Below are 22,836 nucleotides of genomic sequence, written 5' to 3' on the forward strand. Positions count from 1 at the left end.
AACGATCAAACGACAAGCAATAAATCGTTCATTTTGATCTTTCAACATGTTCACAAATCATCGTGGATCGTTCGCAAAAAATTCGCAGATCGTTCAGTGTAAACAGTCTTTCAACGATTTCACCTATGTGTGAGATAGGCTAAAACGATCGCATAGCGAATTTTCCGTACGATGTATCGTTCCGTCTAAACGCTGATCATTATAAAAAAAACATTGTTCATTCAAAAACGTTAATCGTGCGATCGGGCGAATTATCGCTCCGTGTAAAAGTACCATTAGTGGTATATTGAGCACTGACATAATTAGGGGCAGGTGTTCCTGCAAGGTACTGGTTGTGCTGCTTTTAAGCGATTACCTTCCCAGATCTATGATCATCTCCCCACTGTTTTTGTTACTCCTGTCAGGTGAAGCTTGTTATAGGTTTTTTTATTACCAAAAGCAGTCACACACCATGAGGGTAGCTTCACACGTACTGTATCTGCAGCGGATTTCACGCTGAGAGTTTGCAGTGAAATCCTGGTAGTGTGAAGGTGTATGGGGTTACATATCTGCAGCGGCATGTTCATTCCACTGCGGATATGTAATATGTAACCCAGCCCCTTTAACCCCCCCCCGCATCCCGCTGCCCGCAGCCCCAGGCACGGAGCATACATTACCTGCTCGGCGCCGCGGCTGTGTCTGAGGCTCCCGCCTCTTGTTGGTCGCCATCAGCCAATCAGTGCTGCCGTGCACTGATTGGCTGATGGGCACCAGCAGTGCCGAGCAGGTAATGCATGCTCTGGGCTGCGGGCAGCGGGTGGTTTAAGGGGCCAGGTCACATACTGGCAGCGGAATGAAAATTCCGCTGTGGGCATGTGACCCATTCAACTTCTGTGACAGTGTCTGTACTGTAGAAGTACTCTGCGCTGTAGATTTCTTGCTCCTCATAGTAGGCAAAAACTCTGAAATTATGATATGTCTAATAACACTGCCTAAGGCCATGCTCACACAACATATAAGAAAAGCTGTTCTGTGACACCAGCTATGTCACAGAACAGCTGGTGTCAGTGAAGTTTATCATAAAAACTTCATTTCTATTTAATTCTGATGCTGATGTATCTGTGTGTGCCCGCATCCTAATTCACCATTGCACACAATGGAAAGTGTGGCCGGTGCACTGTCAGGGTTGTGAGGCTGCTATTTAATGAATAGCGGCCACACAAAACTGACATGTCAGTTTTCATTGCGGCCGCTAGGGATCTCGGTCGTGATTCCACAGACTGCAGCACAATGTAATTTTTCTATTAATCATGGCCTTTTTTTGCAAATCGACAACAACTGCAGGGATAAATAGAAAATTTACATTGTGCGAACGTAGCCTAATACTGTAGATTCCAAGTGGCCATGGCAGTAAGATATGATTTTGTTCTTAATATTGGAGGGCAATGTGTTGAAAGGCCGTAAAATATCTAGAGTAAATGTATAGAAGAACTGCATTTCCTTGTACATGATACAGTTACAACAAAAATGGTGTAGATGTTAAAACTAGATTTTGTAGCATTTGAATGTATCCTGTTCATTTTAATTGTTGACATACTTGTTTGTTCCTCTTTATTTTCATTGCCAAATCTGACTACTAGAGATGAGCGAACCTCGAGTATGCTCGAGTCGATCCGAACCCGAACTTTCGGCATTTGATTAGCGGTGGCTGCTGAACTTGGATAAAGCCCTAAGGCTATGTGGAAAACATGGATATAGTCATTGGCTGTATCCATGTTTTCCAGACAACCTTAGAGCTTTATCCAAGTTCAGCAGCCCCAGCTAATCAAATGCCGAAAGTTCGGGTTCGGATCGACTCGAACCCTGTTCGCTCATCTCTACTGACTACCAATTATCCAACTATGTATGTCAAAGTCTCCGTTCTGTATATGCCATCCCTTGTGATAGCAATTGCAGATATTTGCCTAGTATCTTTCTGTAGCTTTAATAATTTTAATCTCTCAATATACTGTGCAGGTTTATCTGTACATCCATAAAGACTACTCTGCTGTATGCAAAAAGTCCATGTTTCTTAAGGTTACTTAAGCTATTTTTTTCACATTGACCACAGAATATTAGTTTTGATTGCACACAGCATATATTGTATGTTTCACTATGTATACATAATGTTCTCAATAAAGATGCACATGATAACTCTAACAGGAAATTCAATTATTCTGTCTGACAGTGACATGATCTAAATAGACAAAATGTTGTGTACCTTTCTGGTAACCGCACACTCATATTTAAACATTTTGGCTAAAATGAAGCTGGTTAAAATCCAACCATTATCTCTCATTAGAACTATTGTGAATTGGAATAAGAAATGAAAACAAACCTAATTAGCCTCTCTCTAAGGTGGAGAACTTGGAGCAGACAATAATGTCTGTCTGTGGGAATTTGACAAAAAAAGAGCTTTTCTCTGCTTCTTAGATATTACACATAAGTTGATGATGGAACTACCATGGAGGTCATCTCCTCTATCTCCCAAATGGTACGGGTCTGAACACTCAGACTTGGACCGATCAAAACTTCCGGCATGTCTCTATGACATGTCAAAAGTTTTTTTGTTTTTTTTTATATTGACAGATACACTTTAAGTCTATTAAAACAAATTTGGGAAATTTCTGATTATTCTTTTGCAACATTACTACTAGTTAGCTTTGGTATGCTAAGAAAGATAGATATCACTATGCTTTGCTATGGGCCTCTCCTGTCACTGACAAAAACATATGGAAAAGCTACAAAAATGCAACTTGCAAACATAATAATGAATTTTAATGAATGATGGTGCTGGAAGTTCCAAAAATCGGTCTGTAATACATGTTCTGTAAATACGGTCTGTGCAGGAAGAGCTACACCTGTGATGTCAGAATTACAGATCCATATTCTGCAGACATTGTGGACGTTACCTCCATAATGTCAACAAATTCCAGATTCTCCCATAAACTTCTATTGGTGTTTCTGTGCCGCAGTTATGATCTGCACTAGGGCATGCCAGTATTTTTTGCAGCACGGATCGCAGACAAATTACAGTCCTGCAATTACAGAGAATACGGATGTCTGAATAATTAATTTGTGTACCAAAGGTCACCAAATTTTTAATCACATACACCAGGTGCTGACCACAATAAGGGCTTATTCCCACATCCTGTATTTTACGAATACTATGGACGGGGAAGTGTAGTGGAGTGTTTCCCCGCCTGGCATCATTTGTCTATATCATGCCGGGTACAAAGAAACTGCTCGAACCTCCGTGGCACTGTAGTGACACAGCCACGGAGATTCACACAGTTTCCCCGCTCCCGGCATGATATAGATACATCATGCCGGGCAGGGAAACACTTGACTACAGGGCTTCCCCGTCCATAGAATCCAAAAAATATGAGGCATGGGAATAAGCCCTAAATCCTTCTTTCCCTCCCACCAAGTCTTTAGCTGGATGCTGTGATGACTCAAAAGGCTCAAGATCAAAAGGCTGTAAACATTACAATTTAAGAAGAAAGCAAAAGAATAATAATCAAAAATGACAAGACAAAACAAAACAAAAACAAAGCAGTTTCACTTAGTAAAATAATGCACTGTTAAACAGAATTTACTGTAATACAGGATGAATGGCTTTTCATTTTAAAACATGGAGTGTAAAAGACTAAAGATTCCAGTGTTAAATTCTCCATTCTCTCTTGAACTGGCATATTTAAAAATGAGTAAAAGTAGTATACCAGTTTTGCTAGCCTGGAGTCTAGTTACCACTAACACGTCAATCAGATAAAGCATGTATATGTTGCCTGGGCCTTTTTTTTTTTTTTTTTAAATGTTACACTCATGTTTAAATAACTCACAGGTCAGTTGTTTTCTATTTTCAGTGTGCAGCAAGGCAAGTGAAAGCTGCCTGTAAAACGAATGACTAATTTCCATTGCTTTCTGCCATTCACCCTCAAGGTGGTCACAATCTGGGCCTCCCACTGCACATGGAAAACAAATTGAGAATGGAAGAGCAAATGCATAATTCCTGCCTGTAAGGGAACAGTTTTGACTGTTGCAACAGCAGGTTTTTTTTTTTTTTTTTTGCTGTGCTTATAATCTAGTGAACACGATGTTCAGCCTAGCACACCTTTTCATTAGGGAAAGTCAGGGAACAAGACCAGAAAAAAAGGCCTTGGGTCAGGCAGCCACTGGAACTATCAGCAGCTATGAAACCTTCTGGGACTTGGAGGAGGTGACAGCAGGTGGAAAAGCATTTAGCAAACCAGGTCAGGCTGCTGAGGCTTAGTAGCAAGTTTGCCATTGCAACGGCTGCCTGGCAAGTTTTATCTACTGATCAACACAACGTGCCAAAGGGCTGGTGGGACACCCCTTCAGTAGCTTCCAGTTGTATGTAACAACAGCATAACAGAAGGCAAAGAGAAACATTAACAGGGTCGGTTCCTCGGTGTAGACACAGCAGTAGCTCTAGACCTTTTTTGCGCTCTTCTTCAACCTCTGTCTTGCAGCTCTGGCTGCCTGCCTGCTCTAATTACCTCAATCCCCAGATACAATCGTTCCAAACTACCTTTTGTGAACTGAGTGCTGCAGCAAGCTGACCAAAGTTCAAAGCAATTAAGAGCAGGGTTAGTTTAAATTAACAGCCACTTTTACCAGCTGCTGGTACAGATATTAACACGCTTTATAAATGAAATTAGCAGAATAAGACCTTTATATTGAAACTGTGTAACAATAGCTGAGACATATAAGGAACAGTTCACATTGGGGTTTTGGCTTATTTTTCAAGCATTTGTGCTACAATATTTCCACAATTGTGTTATTTTATGGCAAATATGCAAGTGTGGGATTTAGAAAAAAAAAAAAAAAGCTAAATTGCAGCAAAACCACATATATTTTTGTCAAAGATTTTCTGAAATTGTTGTAAGGGTGCGTTTACACGTACAGGATCCGCTGCAGATCTGCAGCAGATTTGATGCTGTGTTCAGTTACTTAGATCAAATCTGCTGCGGATCCACTGAGGATCGACAGCATAAAATCCACTGCAATACGGTGTGTGTGAAGCTACCCTAATACTGCAATTTTTTCTGTGCTTCCAGATCTGCATTTTTGTTGTGTTTATTGGTTTACATCAGAATCTGTGATCAGTATTTCCAGGTGCATCAGATCAAGAAAAACTGTTGCTAAATCATTTTTCACCAGCTGCTGCTTAGCAATATCAATCTAAAAACCGCATGCTTTTTTTCTCCCAATGCATTTTATCTGCAGTTCTCAATCGACAAATGTGGAAACACAGCCTAACAAGCAGTAGTCCACTTTGACAACTGGCCCTTGTAATGGGCAATTACCATATTATATCAAAGAAATCTTATTTCTACTAATATTTTTTTATATTTGTATTGACATTTGTATGTATAGACTCTGGTAGCCAATATACAGTAGTATGATGGATAGGTTGAGCTGAGTTAGCCTTCTTTGCTATCATATATTAAAAATATCGGTAAGAATAAGGGTCCCTCAATCTAGTATGGTAATCGCCCATTACAGGCGTTAGTTGTCAATACAGCAAGTCAACTACTGCTTGATATATATATATATATATATATATATATATATATATATATATATATATATTCATGTAATTAATATATTACTTTCACCTCTCCTGTTAACTAATTTCCATATTACCAGATATTCAGCATTAAGTCCATAAGGTATAGTTCCAGGTAGCAGCCAGTCAAGCAACAGAAAAACAATGTTAGGCCGGGTTTACACATACCGTATCCGCAGCGGATTTCACGTTGCGAGTACGCAGTGAAATCAACTGCAGATACCTTCTCATTCACTTCAATGGGATGACATACTCGCAGTGGGATTGTACCCCCTGCGAGTATGTGAAAGTCAGCGCCCTTAACTCCCCTGCGGCCCAGGTACATCCTTTACCGGGTCCCCAATCCATTGTACAATGGCCGTGATTGTTACGAGAATATATGTTGCATTGCTGTCTAAGGGATCCCGGCCGGAGTGTATACACATCGTAAACGCTCCAGCCCGGATCCCTATCGGCGTCGCAAACGACTGACATGTCAGTTTTCTGCGGCCGCTATTCAGTCAATAGCGGCCGCAGAAAACCATGTCAGTGCGCACTATGGAGCGAGCAGATTCGGACGCACGCTTCATAGCATGCAGTGGAAAGTTCTAATGCGGGCGCACACGGATGCGACTACATCAGAACACTGCGGCTCGAAAGATCATCCGGCCAGTACTGCAGTACCTGTCGGGATGATCTTTTCAGAGGCCTGCCGTTCCGTGACACGGCCGGGTCACGGAACGGCCCGTCTCTTACGTTACGTAAACATAGCCTAATGGTGCGTTTACACAGAGAGATTTATCTGACAGATTTTTTTTAAGCTTAAGCCAGGAACAGACTATAAACAAAGATTAGGTCAGAAAGGAAAGACTGAGATTTCTCCTCTTTCCAAATACATTACTGGCTATGGCTTCAAAAATCTGCCAGATAAATCTCTGTGTAAAGGCACCATAAGCCTATAGGGTCATCCTCTGCAATTGGACGGAGATCACAGTGAGCCAGGGGGCGACCCACACAGCAATAACATTCTCCTAGCTCATTCTTAGGCTCTTTTGATCAAAACCTTTGCCATGTTTCTGTAAAATGTCAAATGTTTTTGCAAATGACAGAAACATGCAAAATCAGGAGGCCATTGTCAAACTATTTTAAAACCTTAGGCTGGGTTCACACTACGTTTTTGCAATCCGTTTTTTGCATAAAACAGATGAAAAACGGATGGAAAAAACGGTTGCAAATGTGTGCATCAGTTTTGATCTATTTTTCCATTGACTTCCATTATAAAAAACAAAAAGGATCAAAACGGATCAGTCTTCTATCGTTTTTTTTAATCCTTTTTTTGCAAAAAACGGATTGCAAAAACGTAGTGTGAACCCAGCCTTACCCAACCATTCCCACTGCATCTGTATGTGTATTCTTAGTATTGTGGTTCAGTAGGGTGGTTTACTATCCTAGCAGGCCTAGTGACGTGACTTACTATACAATCCCTTGTGGGGTCTAATGGGGTTGAGGGGCAATTGCACCTGATGAAAATGTGTTTTTAACGTGACAAATAATCTAGCTTTTTCTAATCTGTTGAAAAACAAGATTTCACATTATCCAATAGTGTTGTAGAGAGATAGGAATCTATATTTTGTATGATATATTATCCAGAACACACAAGCAAAACAAGACATAGTAATTAAATAATAACTAACTAACATAAAATGTGAAACAATTTGCTGAATGTAGCAAATTTTTTGATAAAAGTAAATAAGAGCACTGTACCCCTCTTTCACTTATGGATCAACAAAACAGCAAAATAATAACAGTAATATGCAAAGTAGTTGAGAAAGTGTGACATTGTCACAGATTTAACCAAGCATTATTGAAAAATATAATTCCTGCCCTGTAATCCCTCCTTTATATTACTGCAGGAATGGGGAACCTTCAGCCCTTCAGCTATTTCAAGGCTACAATTCCCATCATGCCTGGACAGCCAAAGCTTTAGCTTTAGTAGTCACTCTCCTGTTAATCTATACAATCAATGTTGAAAAATATTAATTAAAATTTTTTTTATTGTTAAGTTAAAGGAGAAGTCCCCTTACCTATTCTTGCGCTTCATAGTGGCACTTCTGGGTCCAATTGACACCCATAGGCCAGCTGCAACATCACGTACCCGGCTGAACGATTGGCCAATCAGTGACTGGGGTGTGACACTGTTACAATTTGTGACTGACTGAGTGGGCAATCCCTCAGCCGAGGCCATGATGTTGCAGCTGGAAGAGCCGGGTATATGACATACCCAGATTCCAGCAGAAAATGACATCTGGTCCTCGTCAGCAGGACCCAGGAGTGACGCTACGGAGGCACAGGGATGGGTAAGTATACTTTGTTTATTTTCACACACACACCCCAGCCGGCCTGTCTGTTTTTATTTTCATAGGACTTCCCATTTTATTAAAATAATAAAATATATCATATATAGAAATAGTTTTTACTCTAGAAACAAAATAAATGTGTCTTGAGTAGTGTGTTGAACAAACCTTTAATTATGACTGTAATTTGCTGATTGAAGGCATACTAAAAGGCGCACATTGATATACCAAATCTCACTATCAGCTGGAATGTGCAAATTACACCAAGTTGCTCTTTGCTAGCCAGAAGCAAATTCCTAATACTTAATTATAGTTTACTTATTAATATTATTTCCCTGTTTGATTGAGATCGCTGAATCATTTTGTAATATGCAAATTAAAATGAATTGCGGTGGCAAAAACTAGTATGATTTGATACCCACAGGTAAAAGGCAGCCATGCCAGTGTCTAATTATGTTCTGCTTGCAGGATTGATCACGCTTCTGAAGTGATAACCCTCATCGCAGCACCACACCTGTGAGCCAAAACTGACAATTAACGCCTTCCGCTTCAATGACTTTCAACACAGTATAGTTCAATGACATTTTCACATCACTCACATGCAACACCTATAGGTAGAACCACCAAAATTACAAAGCTCAAAAACTTGATTAGTGTGGAACTATTTCTCACATTATCTAACCAACTGAAAAAAACAAAAAAAAAAAACTTAACAAAAGACTTAAAAATTAAGTTACTACTAAAACAAAAGTAATTATAATATGAACAATGCAAAAAAAGTTTTGTCTGTCTATAATTCTATTTAACATTTTATTGTATTTTTTTCACATTTAACATTTTTCATCAAAGGTTAGAAAAAAAATAATCTAGGGCTAAATTTTTTTTCTTTGTTCGCTTTATTATAGCATGGAGCACGGAGCAAAATTCAATATCAGTACCAGCCTCCACACTTTAAAAGGAATGTGCTTCTATGAGTCAGGCACAAAGGGGATGGTAGAGAAGTTAGGTAAAAAAAGCAGTGATTTTAGAGGGTACAAAATGTAAATAAAAGACTCCTAAGTGTACATTACAATTAAATCTGTTTGGAGTCCAACAAGAGTCTATGGTGTAAGTGATACGGAGTATATGATATTGGTGATCTAATTAGGTGTATCTGAAATTGCAAACATAATTCTGTTTATTTTGCTTTGCTAAATACTAACCTGAGTTTATACTCTCTGAAATGATGTTGTTTTACATAACTGGTGATATTGTTAATATAGTCCTTATCTCTTTTTCTATCAGGTGACAATACATTAAAATATAAAAAGATTGGGGGACATTTATTAAAAGGGTAAAAATTTTTAGGCACATATGGTCCTGATTGGTGTAAAAATATTCACAAATTGTCTATTTGCGAATATTTTGTGCATATTGGGCCCATCTGTGCCTCTTGCGCTGGAGGTGCAGGGAGGGTGCGTTACAGGGGGCACGGCAGCATGAAGAGGGGGCGCAGCCTCTGTACACGCCGTAATTATAATTTTTCCTGAGTAAATATTACAGTGAAATCTACGCCAGCTTCATATTATTCGCATGGAGGGGCTCCGTGCGTAAGGGATTTATGTAGAGGCCTATAAATCTTCACAGCTCTGGCGTAAAAAAACACTGGACTTAATAAATGTCTCCCATTCTGTCTATCTACTTTTAGTCTATCTTATATCTATCTATTGCTATTTAAATTTTACCTTCATCAAAATTTATTAGGTTTAACCAGTTTTCTGACGATCAAAATGTACAGTGCTAGGAAATGACATTTAGAAACCCATTCATACACAATTCTTTTGACTGCAGTTTTTTTTCCCCCTGAGCATGTATCTTATAGTGGGTCTTATAATTATATAACCTTTTTCTCTTTTAACCACGTTCTTTTCTATGATCCTAATTTGTCTCATATTAAAGTTAAAACTGAGACATATATAAAGTAATCTTTTCTTTGGGTCCTAGTAGCCAAGTGCCAAGTTCATCGTCTCCTTCTCCAGCTGTAAGACAACTGGCTGAAGCAGGAGCCCTCCGCCCCATCCTGTAACCTGTAATAGCAAAAAAGATTGTTAAAGGGGTTGTCCAGCAAAAATCTTTTCCTTTCAAATCAACTGGTGTCAGAAAGTTATATAGTTTTTTACTTTACTTCTATTAAAAAATACGTACTTCCCATACGTATTAGCTGCTGTACATCTTGCAGGAAATGGTGTTTTATTTTTAGTCTGACACAGTGCTCTCTGCTGACATCTCTGGCCGAAACATAGAAGTAAATTACAAATTTATATAACTTTCTGACATCAGTTGATTTGAAAGAAAAAGATTTTCGCTGGACAACCCCTTTAAACTGTGTCCCTGTATGCCTCTGTTTAGGACTAATCATAATCAACTTCATCATCTTTGTTTATTTAGCCATTCACTATGAACAGGGTTATAAAGGCCGTATTCACATGTTCCGTAACTTTGTCCTTAATTGCAGATCTGCAGTTACAGACAAATTTAGGGCCTATTGATTTCTGTTGGGCTATTCACACTATTCATACTTTCATGGCTCTACAATTTGGCAAAATTGGGCAAAAAATACGACATGTCCTAGTGCAGACACAATTAATTAATAGAAGTCTATATTTTTTGTAGTCGTTCTGGATGACCGCAAAAGATATGGATCGCTTTAATTTAACCTTCCCATTTTTTGTGGATCCCCCTGGGTCCAAAAAATAACTGAACGTGTGAATGAGGTCTAAGAGTAGAAAACAATATGACTTAAAAAATAGAAAATGCCATTTTGTAACAGAACTGTAAAAGTGTGCTGATGAAAAAGGACTTACATATTTCACATAAAGCCAAATGTGAACCAGCAATCTGCATTGACCAAGAAGAAGACAGATGCTGGAACCTTTATCTAGTGTTGTTTTAATGAAACAGATATAGATAACGTATGAAGAAAGCAATCACATTTTGCCATTTATGTACGATATGGGTCTGCATGTTGGTAGAGGACCAGGGGATATAGCAATCATTACCTAAACAGCCAATGTACAAAGATTTTTATAGACTTTTCCATTTTTTTTCATCACCAGAATGAAAATTTATTGTTGAAACTGGTTTTTCGCAAGGCTCCATTACACAGAGAAACATAAGATTGGACCTCTGGAACACTGTCTCCAGTTCTGTAGTTTTCACCCAGAAAAGAGAAGAGCCAAAGACAGACTACAAAAATGGTGGACAGTCTTAAAGGGGAAATCTATGCCTACCTGTCCCCATGCCGTCACAGCACAGCATCACCAGCTAACCCGAGATGTGACATTGCAGGATCAAGAGCTGCAGAAGACTGGCAGGGGTTACGGGGAAGGGAAAGCATAGCTTATTTATTATGTACCCCCACCCCCTGCCCACCTGAGATTTTTACATCTCTCTGTAGTCTTGGAAGGCTTACTTATGAGATGAGGTGAAGCCAGAAGTGAGCACTGGGATATAATCCTGGAAGGGGATGCATTGGGACCCCTTGATTTTGATGAGAGGAGTGATTCAACAATGATAGTTTGCTTTAGAGTGTTATAAGAGGATATTAAGCAGCATTCTACATAACCTATTCCTACCTTTCTCTATTGCTTTAACGGGACTACCATGGTGATAGGTTAGACTTTTCACATTAAAAACCTTGTTTCAAACTCACATGGTATAAAAGGGAGGAGGAGCTGCATGAAACAATATGGCCTTGTCAAACTGACAATTGTGAAACTTTTGTCTCACAAGATTCAGTGAGTGCTGTGGATTCTTGCCTATGCTGTATTTAAACTACGGACATGGGGGGAGGGGGGGAAACAGCAAATCTAGCAGATTGTAGAATGGCTATGGATATGTTAGAGATGGCTCAGGATCTAGAGGTTAGTAGACAGACAAGAGACCTGTGAAGGGAGTGAAGCCCCTATTACACGGGGTGATCAGAGGAAGCAAGGGAGCGTCGACCTGTCAGGTCAGCACTTGCTTGTTCCTCATTCACATTTACAAATGCTGTGGGAGGGCTGCCTGGGCGCTCTTTAGATCATTCAGCAGCCCCTAGGAGATAGCGACGGCCGCAGATCATTGCTATGGTTGTCTTTCATCTTTTAACATGTTAAAACATATTAAAAGACAATGATCAGCCGACATTGTGCATGTCGGTTGATCATTGCCTTTTATTACACAAAGCAATTATTGGCCGCAATGGTTGATAATCAGCCAAATATGGCTAATAATCACTTTGTGTAATAGGGCCTTATAGTAGTGGATAAGAAAATCCATGTAGTACAAGGGATTGGTGAAAATACCCCCAAAATTATATATATATATATATATATATATATATATATATATACAGTGGTACCTTGGTTTAAGAGTAACATGGTTTAAGAGCGTTTTGGTTTAAGAGCTCACAGTTGTGACTTGGTGTAAGAGCATTGCTTTGGTTTAAGAGCTCCCTGTACTGGGTGGGAGGGGGAGTGGGGAAGGGGCATGGTCTGCATAGCGAGGTCTACAGGTCTGTACTCTGACCCAGGAAGTCTCCCTCACCTTCCAGATCATAGTAGATCCACTGCAGGCTGGGGCTTACATCAGGGGACAGGACTGTGGAGGTAATCTCTCCATAGCTGTAACCCCTCTCTCCCCGGACAGAGAGTGCTGCATGTATGTGCCACATCTGCCCTGCTCACTCCTTCATGCTCCCTGCAGTCCATATTACTGTACAGTAACTTATAATATCACATATTCTGCTGTTTCTGAATGTTTGTTTCATCTGTTTTACATGTTATTCAGAATAATAAATCATTATTTTTGGGGTGTGGAACCAATTGTCTGCATTTCAATTAGTTCTTATGGGGAAATTTGCTTTGGTATAAGAGTGGATTTGGATTACAAGCACAGTCCCAGAACGAATTATGCTCGTAATCCAAGGCACCACTGTATATGTGTGTATATTATAATATATCACATTGTTGCACTTGAACATGACTACAATGTATGAATGTAGTATACGTTCACTCACACCCAGAAGTCTAGCAAGCAAAATGTGTTAGTTTGAGGCTTTGATTCTGGAGGAACACATTGATATAGTTAGTGTCACTGAGAAATGGCAAGACTCTTGGGCTACCAATATTAAAAATGTTGCACTGCTTTGGAAGGACATGGAAAACAGGAATGGAGAAAAAGTATGACTGTATGTTAAAAGTGGTAAGAAAACAAGTGGGAAAGATGAGTTTGAGGATGTGGAATCCTTCAGCTCCTCATATTCTATAACATGATACTTGTAGCTAAGGCTGCTTACTCCATAGCACAGATTCCTTTTAATTAATGTAATTTATTTTAATTTGTTTGAGGTATGTTTTTCAAAACTAGAAAGTTTAGCTTTTAGGCAAATATATATTTTGTGATGTTGTATCTATGATTTCTGTATTTTCTATAAAGTAAAAAAGCTTGGTACCATCATCTAATTGTGCAGGATCCATAATTTTTGCTGAGGGTTATCCTTGTTCTCTAAGGTACAGGTATAATGCTGCAGCTTATCCCTATATTTGTTTTATGGGAATAGTCTTTGAAGTTTAATTTAAAGCGACTCTGTACCCACAATTTGACCCCCCCCCAAACCACTTGTACCTTTGGATAGCTGCTTTTAATCCAAGATCTGTCCTGCGGTCTGTTCGGCAGGTGATGCAGTTATTGTCCTAAAAAATAACTTTTAAACTTGCAGCCCTGTGCCCAAGGGGCATGGCTTAAAATATCTGTGCCCTAACTTTGCACCACCCCTCCGTCCCTCCTCCCCACCCTCTTCATCATTAGGAATGCCACTGGAACATTTTCTTCATGCTGAGCATTGCACAGGTGCCTTAAGGATCCAGCCCATGTGCCAGGCTGACACAGGTGGGGAATAGGAGACAATCTGCCTGGAGCATTGCTAATGATAAAGAGGGTGGGGAGGAGGGATGGAGAGGTTGTGCCAGCCTAATGCATACACAATCTAGGCCACGCCTGTTGGGCACGGGCTGCAAGTTTAAAAGTTGTTTTTTAGGACAATAACTGCATCACCTGCCGAACGGACCCCAGGACAGATCTTGGATTAAAAGCAGTTATCTGAAGATACAAGCGGTTTGGGGGGGTCAGATTGTGGGAAAAGAGTCGCTTTAAGATGTATCTGATGACTCACTAAAGCCCCTATTACACAGGGAGATTTAGAGAAGCAAACAAGCGCCGACCTGTCAGCGCTCACTTGCTCCTCATTCCCCACTCACTGCTGGTGCTAGTATATGTGCCCGCAGTGAGCGGGTAAGAGCCGAAGAGGCCGCGGGGAGCTGCGGGGGGGGGGGGGGGGTGTCTGCTCGAGTGATCACTAGATCGTCCGTGCAGCTCATAGGAGATAGGGGCGGTCTGCTGCCGCCGCTCCTATTGCTCGGAGCGATAGCTATTGTGATGATGTTTCAACATGTTGAAATACAAGGATCAGCTGACATCGCGCATGTCGGCTGATTGCTGTCTTCTATCACACAAAACGATAATCGCTTTGTGTAATACAGCTGCTTTAGGAGCGGAGACCAGGAGGGGGCCATCACAGGGAGCAGAGAGAGAAGGATCACAGTGGATGAGGCAGCCTGGAAGCGTCCTGCCCTCTGTCAGTGTGGGTGACAGGAGACGATTTTAACTTGATCAAAAGAGGTATTTCTCATACTGTACAGTCTCCTGGCTGCTGTTTAGATATATTTTGCGCAAAATCACAAAGTACAGGAGTCAGTACAGCAAAGTTACTGTGTAGATGGTGAAGGACCTTGACATGTGACTATGATGTCACCGCAGGTCCTGTATGTACACTGCACTATGGAGGAGGAAGAAAGAAGACACAGGTGTGTGGAAAGGGGAGGACAATGTAACGCCTGGAGTAGTGGATCCACTGGACCGTCACTAGCGATGGCACTAACCTCACCAGGCAGCGGATTTTAAGGGGCCGCTGGTTTTCACCAGAGCCCGCCGCAAGGCGGGATGGACTTGCTGTGGCAGGCGACCCCCAGGTCGCTACCCCTGGCTTGGTTGCTAGTGACGGCAGGCGAGGCGTGGCAGGAGCAGTAGGCAGGACATAGTGCAGGCAGAGGTCTGTAAGCGTGATCGCAGGTGGCGGACAGGACTCAGGAACAATGGGAAGGCAGCGGGCAAGGACTAGGGACAAGGACTGCGGACAAGAACAAGGGACAAGGACTAAGGTCAGGAACAACAGGGATCTGGGCCAAACGCTATGGGAAGCATGCAGAGGTTCCAACACCTGGGAGAGGGCAGGGCTGGAACTTATAGGGGAGTGATTGACACTAAAACCAATTAGGAGCGCACTGCCCCTTTAAATCTGAGACAGCCGGCGCACGTGCGCCCTAGGAGGCGGGGACGCGTGCGCCGGCCGGCACAGTGATGGGCAGGAACGAGGCAAGGTTAGACGCCCTCCTGGGCCGAAGTAGCCGCAGCGCCGGGTCCCTGCATGTGGACACCGGCTGCTGCGGAACTGAGTGAGGAGTCACGGCGGCGGTCCGGAGCGCGGGACGCCACCATGGCCCTAACAGTACCCCACCCTTTGGCCTCCCCCTCTTTCTAGTCTGCAAGAATCCCTTGATGAGATACCGATCCAGGATATTAGATTCGGGTTCCCAGGATCTCTCTTCAGGACCAAAACCTCTCCAGTCCACTAGGAAGAAGCGTCTTCCTCTGACAGTTTTCATCGCTAGGATGTCTTCAACAATGTATACGTCGTCAGAGATGGCTTGTGGAGTGGAGGACGAAGCTTTACTGGAGAATCGGTTGAGGACCACTGGCTTCAAGAGGGAGACATGGAAGGAGTTCGGGATTCGCATAGTAGGGGGTAGACGGAGTTTGTAGGTGACTGGGTTAATGCGTTTTAGTACTGAGAAAGGACCAAGAAATCGAGGACCCTACTTGTAGCTGAAAATCTTGAGACGGATATACTTGGCCGAGAGCCAAACTCTGTCACCTGGGAGAAAGTTTGTGACAGGTCTCCTCTTCTTAAACCGCCTGGTCCTTCATGCGGTCAGAGGCTTTGAGTAGGGACTGTCGAGTCTGTTCCCAGATCGACTGAAGGTCAGAGATCAATTCCTCCTCGGCAGGAACCTCAGATGATGGAGAGAGGGGCAGAGGAGGACGAGGGTGATGCCCGTAGACCACATAGAAAGGAGACTTGCCTGTGGAACTCAAGTCCAGATGGTTATAAGAAAACTCTGCCCAGGGAAGTAGATTGGACCAGTCGTCTTGGCGGCTGGAAACAAAATGACGTAAGTAGTTGCCCAGGATCTGATTGACTCTCTCCACTTGCCCGTTGGTCTGGGGATGATAAGCGGATGAGAAGTCCAGCTTCACCTGGAGCTGCGAGCAGAGGGCACGCCAAAACTTGGAGATAAATTGTGAGCCTCGGCCGGACACAATGTGAAGAGGAAGTCCATGCAGGCGGAAGATGTGTCGGAAGAACAACTGGGCCAGACGGGGAGCAGAGGGTAGTCCAGGAAGAGCCACAAAGTGAGACATTTTAGAGAAGCGGTCAGTCACCACCCAAATGACTATTGCCCGCGGATGGAGGTAGGTTTGTGATGAAGTCCATCCCTATGTGGTGCCAGGGACGGTGCGGGACTGGCAAGGGCAAAAAAAGGCCGGCAGGTCTTTGACGGGGTGACTTGTTCTTGGCACAGACTGCGCAGGAAGCCACAAATTCCTTGACATCCCGAAGGAGATTGGGCCACCAGTAGTGACGAAAGATCAATTGCCCGGTCTTTTGAGCTCCCGGATGCCCGGCCACCAAAGAGGAATGACCCCACTTCAAGATGCGTTTTCGAAGTGCGGAGCGCACATAAGTCTTACCGGAAGGCAGTCTCTGCAGAGTAGAAGAGGCAACTGGTACCAGGCGATCGGGAGGTATTATGTGACGGGGGGATTCCTCTTGCCCCATGACATCGGATGCTCGGGATAATGCATCGGCTTTTACATTCTTCTCGGCTGGACGGAATTGAATAGTAAAGTTAGAAACGTTAGAAGAAGAGAGACCACCTGGCCTGCCGGGGATTGAGGCTTTGCGCCGATTGGAGGTAGAGAAGGTTCTTGTGGTCCGTGTAGATGTTAACAGGATGCCTAGCCCCCTCTAGGAGATGATGCCACTCCTCCAGTACCAACTTACTGGAGGAGTGCCTGGAGGAGTACCAGGAGTTCACGGTCTCCAATTGTATAGTTCCTCTCGGCAGAGGAGAAAGTCTTAGAAAAGAACCCGCAGGTTCTGGTCTTGCCTGATGTATGCCTTTGCGAGAGGATGGCTCCTGCGCCCACAGAAGATGCATCGACTTCAAGAGAAAACGGCTTGGTGACATCTGGACGGACTAGAGCAGGAGCAGAGGCAAAGGCAGACTTTAGGCTATTGAAGGCTTGTTCGGCCTCTGGAGGCCAACGTCTGGGATCCGCCTTCTTCTTGGTGAGAGCCACTATGGGTGCGACCAGGGTAGAGAAGTGAGGGATGAACTGCCGATAGTAGTTGGCAAATCCAAGGAAACGTTGGATAGCTCTAAGTCCCACAGGACGTGGCCACTGGAAGACAGCTGAGAGCTTAGCTGGATCCATTTGTAGGCCCTGGTCGGAGACAATGTATCCAAGAAACGGCAGGCTGCGTAGATGGAAAACGCACTTCTCCAGCTTGGCATACAAATGGTTGGCCCGTAGTCTTCGTAGAACCTGCCGTACATGGGACACGTGGGTCTGCTGGTCGTGGGAGAAGACCAGGATGTCGTCAAGATAGACAATGACGCAGACATAGAGGAGGTCACGGAATATATCATTCACGAATTCCTGGAAGACCGCTGGGGCGTTGCATAGGCCGAATGGCATGACCAGATATTCGTAGTGCCCATCTCTGGTGTTGAAAGCGGTCTTCCATTTGTCTCCTTCACGAATACGGATCAAATTATACGCTCCCCTGAGATCCAGCTTGGAGAAGATCCTGGCTCCACGGAGACGGTCGAATAGTTCGGGGATTAGCGGAAGAGGATAGCGGTTCTTGACAGTCACCTTATTTAAGCTCCGGTAGTCTATGCATGGGTGGAGAGAACCGTCCTTCTTCTGCACAAAGAAAAATCCAGCACCAGCGGGAGACGTGGATTTGCGGATGAAGCCCTTATGTAAGTTCTCCCGGATGTAGGAGGACATGGCTTCAGTCTCGGGCACGGAGAGAGGGTACACTCGACCATGTGGAGAAGTTCCAGGAAGAAGGTCTATGGGGCAGTCATAGGGCCGATGAGGTGGTAGAGAGTCCACCTCCTTGGCTGAGAAGACATCAACGAAGTCTTGATATACTGCCGGTAGGCCGGGTAGAGGCTTGACGGAGTCAGGTGACGTCATAGAGCATTTGGGCTGAGGAAGCTTCAGACAGCGGTTAGGATAGTCCAGACCCCAAATGAGAACCTCCCCGGTTCTCCAGTCTAGCCTAGGGGTATGTAATTGCAGCCAAGGTAGACCCAGCAAGATGTCGGAAGAAGAATGGCGCAAGACGTAGAAGGAGATCTTCTCCTGATGCAAGGCGCCTACCTGGAGGACTAGAGGTGCCGTCTGGTAGTGTACAGCTTCAGTAAGAGTCTCGCCCGTGACCGAGGAGATAGTCAGGGATCGGGCTAGCTGGATCACGGGTAGCCGCCATCTTTGAACCAATGTGGCTGAAAAGAAACTGCCTGCAGACCCAGAGTCGATGAAGGCAGTAGTCTGGTGCGTTTGTCCTGAGGGTGTCTGGATGGAGACTGGCAGAGACAACCTTGGAGAGGTAGCATTCACACCTAGGGAGGCCTCTCCTACCGGACCTAGGTGCGAGCGTTTCCCGGACACTGAGGACGTTGGGGACATCTTTGCCGGAAGTGATCAGAGCCACCGCAATAGAGACAGAGATTCAGCTCCAGTCGGCGAGCTCTCTCATCAGAGGTCAGGCAAGCTCGTTCTACCTGCATCGGAACTTCAGGAGTTAACTGGGGTACTGACGTGACTGGATTCTGGAAAACAGGTGCCAGCCGGTGATGGCGACGAGGCAGGCTTAGTCGCCTTTCTTGCCGAACCTCCTCCTCTCTCTTGGTAAACCGGTTGTCGACTCTGGTAGCCAGTAAGATAAGATCGTTCAAGGAGGTAGGAAGATCTCGGGCGGAGAGCACGTCTTTTACCCGACTGGATAGGCCCTTCTTGAAGGTGGCTATTAGAGCGGCCAGGGTGCGGAACTGGATGGCGTAGTCGCCAACGGTGGAACTGCCCTGAGAGAGATTGAGGAGAGCTTTGCACCTTGAGTTAGACATTGACAAAAAGGGCCCTATTTATGTTCCAATACTCGCAACCGAGTGGGACTTAAGGGGCTATTTATCAGGGTGGTGTGGTGCTCTCCCTATCATGGAGGCACCCCGTGGCAACAGGCTAGAGATATCTGGCTATCCCCTGTTTTGAGACTCGCAACCGATGCTCCACGGACTCCTGTTTTGCATATTTAAATTTTTGGGGGCATCAAAGGAGACTTTTGATTGAGTACTTCATTGGGATTTTTTTCACTGTTCTCCTTGAGTTCAGTGATAACTGTGTTTTGTTGGTCGATATACCATTGGTATAAATTAAGAGAATTTTAATAAATAAAGTCAGTGTGTATTTCTCAACTCCTTCTTAAGGAGCCTTTACTGGTACATGAAATAACATTGTACTACTGATGGTAGGGAAATATTGACTGTCTTAAATATTTTAAGTCAATATCTAAGGTTTGCATTCTATAAACATTTAAGGGTAGCTTCACACATACCGTATCGCTGCATTTTTAACGGTGCGTTTTTAACAGTGCGTTTTTATCGCTGTGTTTTTGCTGCGTTTTTTACATGCGCGTTTTGATTTTCACATGATTTTCATGTGAAAATCAAAACTCGCATGTAAAAATCGCACCAAAGACGCAGCGATACGGTGCGTGTGAAGGCACCCTTATACAGGTTTATTAGGGTCAATGGTTGCAAAAAAAGGAAAAAAGAAAAAAAAACACCTAGTGTGAGCACAGTCTCTTACTGGTCAGTACTATATTATTTCCTAGCACTGATCAGTTAGATTGCTGCTTTGCCGGAAAAATATGGCTCAGACACACTCACTCTTCATAGTCTAGTGTCTAGACATAGTAAAGGCCTCTGGTTGTAATAGTAGCCGATCAGGACCCTGCGATTTTACAGATGCCGATTTGACTCACTATCATGAAAAATAAATTTGATCAGTTATTGATCAGGAGATATACATGTAGCTATAGAGAGAGCATGGTAGCAGTGGGAACCACTCTCTCCGTCCATAATTCCCTAACGGCCGGTTCTCACCTGGCTATATTTATCTTGGTCACAGCTGGTCTCAGCAGAGAGACAATGTGACCAATAACTTTTACATGCCTGGTGACATGTCTGGATTTCGTCAGCAGTGCTAATATAATACAGTTCCTAAGATGCCATTATACCACCCAATAGCTTGTGAGCCATATATGTACAAAGTGTCACTGTTGTTGTGCCTTTCAAAATCTAAATGAACAGTAGATGTGAAATAAAGAAAGTTTGCAGTTTACATTCATTATTTTATTTTTACTTATCATGTTGTGAAACAAAGTTATACTTATTTGAAATCCAGGCCCAATCTCCTGAAGGCAGATTTTTTTGTCTTGTGCTGATAATAATAATAATAATAATAATAATAATAATAATAATAATAATAATAATAATAATAATATTTATTTGTATAGTGCAGCGCTTCCAACTGATTGAAAAAAGAGACAAAGGGCAGGAAGTCTGGTACAGAGTATCACATCTCAATGCAATTATCAATCAAATGACTGCCTGCTCTGTGAGTGCACAGAGAAGGCAGTCTTCCTGTGTTTAGTCTTTTTTTTAAATATCACATTACCCTTTTATTTAGATTTTAAAAGTTATAATGACAGTGACACTTTAAGAAGTTAAAAGGACACTGTATGGCATACTTGTATATAGTATTATAATTAATCACTGCAGAATGTCAAGAAAGGTTCACAACAATTTGTTCTCATTCTCTGCAACAGGGGCACTAGCAGGTATAAATACAACTCTGCATACTCTGTAATATTCCAGTGCCAGGGTGCACTTATGGGATCTTAAAAATATACATCTAAATTTATAGGATGGAATTGCTTATCCTAAGATGTGTATCAAACATGAATATCCATGACCAGTTTAAACATGCAATTTCCATAGCTGTTAATGCCATGTTCATGGTTAGACTTCCTTCCCCCAGAAACTGTGTGGGGAAGTTGTCTTCCTGCTGGGATAGTACTAAATATTCATGAAGTGCTATCTACCCTGCACTGTAAAACTGACCTGATAAAATATATCTACATCTAGCAGAACTGCACCAATTACATTAAAATTATACTGAATCTCATGTTGTTCTACAGCATATGCTTTAACAGGTGCTCTGAATCTATAGAACTGTAGCTTTCCACTGCTTAGAGCTTACCACATATTGATATATACTGTTTGATTTGTTTTTAAAAAAAATCCTAAAAGTCTAAATTTATTTGGCATACTTTTTATATATAGGGAATAGTCTTCATTTAAAAAATATTGACATGGGAAAAAATGGGCCAATGAACATCTATAAGCATAACAAATACTTAGTACACAGTATATTACTTTTGAACTTCTGAATATAAGGCTATGTTCACACACTGTTGAAATGATGGCCATTTTTATTTTTCATTTTTTCTTTATTTCTGTGCCAGGGAAACCATTTCTTGGACATCTTCCAGGGCATATTGCAGCTGGTAAAGGGAATCCCAGTCTTTTATTTATGAACTGTTCTCTGTTTATAGTTTGTTCCTGGCCTTGGCTTCAAAAACCTTTCAGATAATCTGTCTGTTTAAACACACCATTACTACCTGCAGGTACTGCATCTGAGTAACCGTGTATCTAATATGTTCCTGAAGGCAATCCCTTAACAGCTTTTCAAATAATTTTTCTATCATAGACTTTGGGTTAAATAAGACTGCAATGGAATCTACAAATCTCCCCAAAGAGTACCACAATGTGACATCCATGGGCACCTGCCACACCTGATGCACATTTTGCTAACAGCTGCCAAATCTTTTATTAAGTGTGGTAGGTGTTGCTGGTTACCACATTGTGGCACAGGCCTTTTTGGAGATATTTGGTATTTTTGCAATATTGGCATCAAGAGGTTGGCTGCCTCATACATGCACATTCAATAAAAGTGACTCTGTATCCACCAACCCACCCCACCAAACTGCTAATACCACGCATTTGATGAGAGTAAATCCTCACTGGTTGTGTCTTTTAAAATGTGCCCGATTCCTTGGTTAGAGCAGAAAATTATCTTTTAATCTGCAGCACCGTGTCTTTGTCCTAGGTCTGCTATGCATATCCTTCCTTCCTCTCCTGCCTCCTCATCATTAGGAACACCCCCAGGCAGGATATTAACTTCTCATTACTTGACTAAAATGCACCTGGGCTGTAGCGACACTGGTGCAGTTTAGACAGGAGGTGAATAGAAACCCTGCCTGGGGGTGTTCCTAATGATGAGGAGGAAGGAAGAGGAGGTGTCGCAGAACTGAGGCAAAGACACGCCAGTATTACACAGCGCTGCAGATTAAAAAAAAAAAATTCCCCACTAACCAAGGCACCAGGCACATTTTAAAAGACACAACCATGAAGGATTTACTCTCATCGAACAAATGATACTATCAGTTTGGTGGGGTGAGTTGGGGGATACAGAGGCGCTTTAACCCTTTAAGGACTGAGCCAATTTTCATCGTTTTTTCCTCCTCCTGCATATTTTCACCTATAGACCCTT

This window comes from Dendropsophus ebraccatus, chromosome 2 (genome assembly GCF_027789765.1).
Source record: "Dendropsophus ebraccatus isolate aDenEbr1 chromosome 2, aDenEbr1.pat, whole genome shotgun sequence".
Lineage (NCBI taxonomy): Eukaryota > Metazoa > Chordata > Amphibia > Anura > Hylidae > Dendropsophus > Dendropsophus ebraccatus.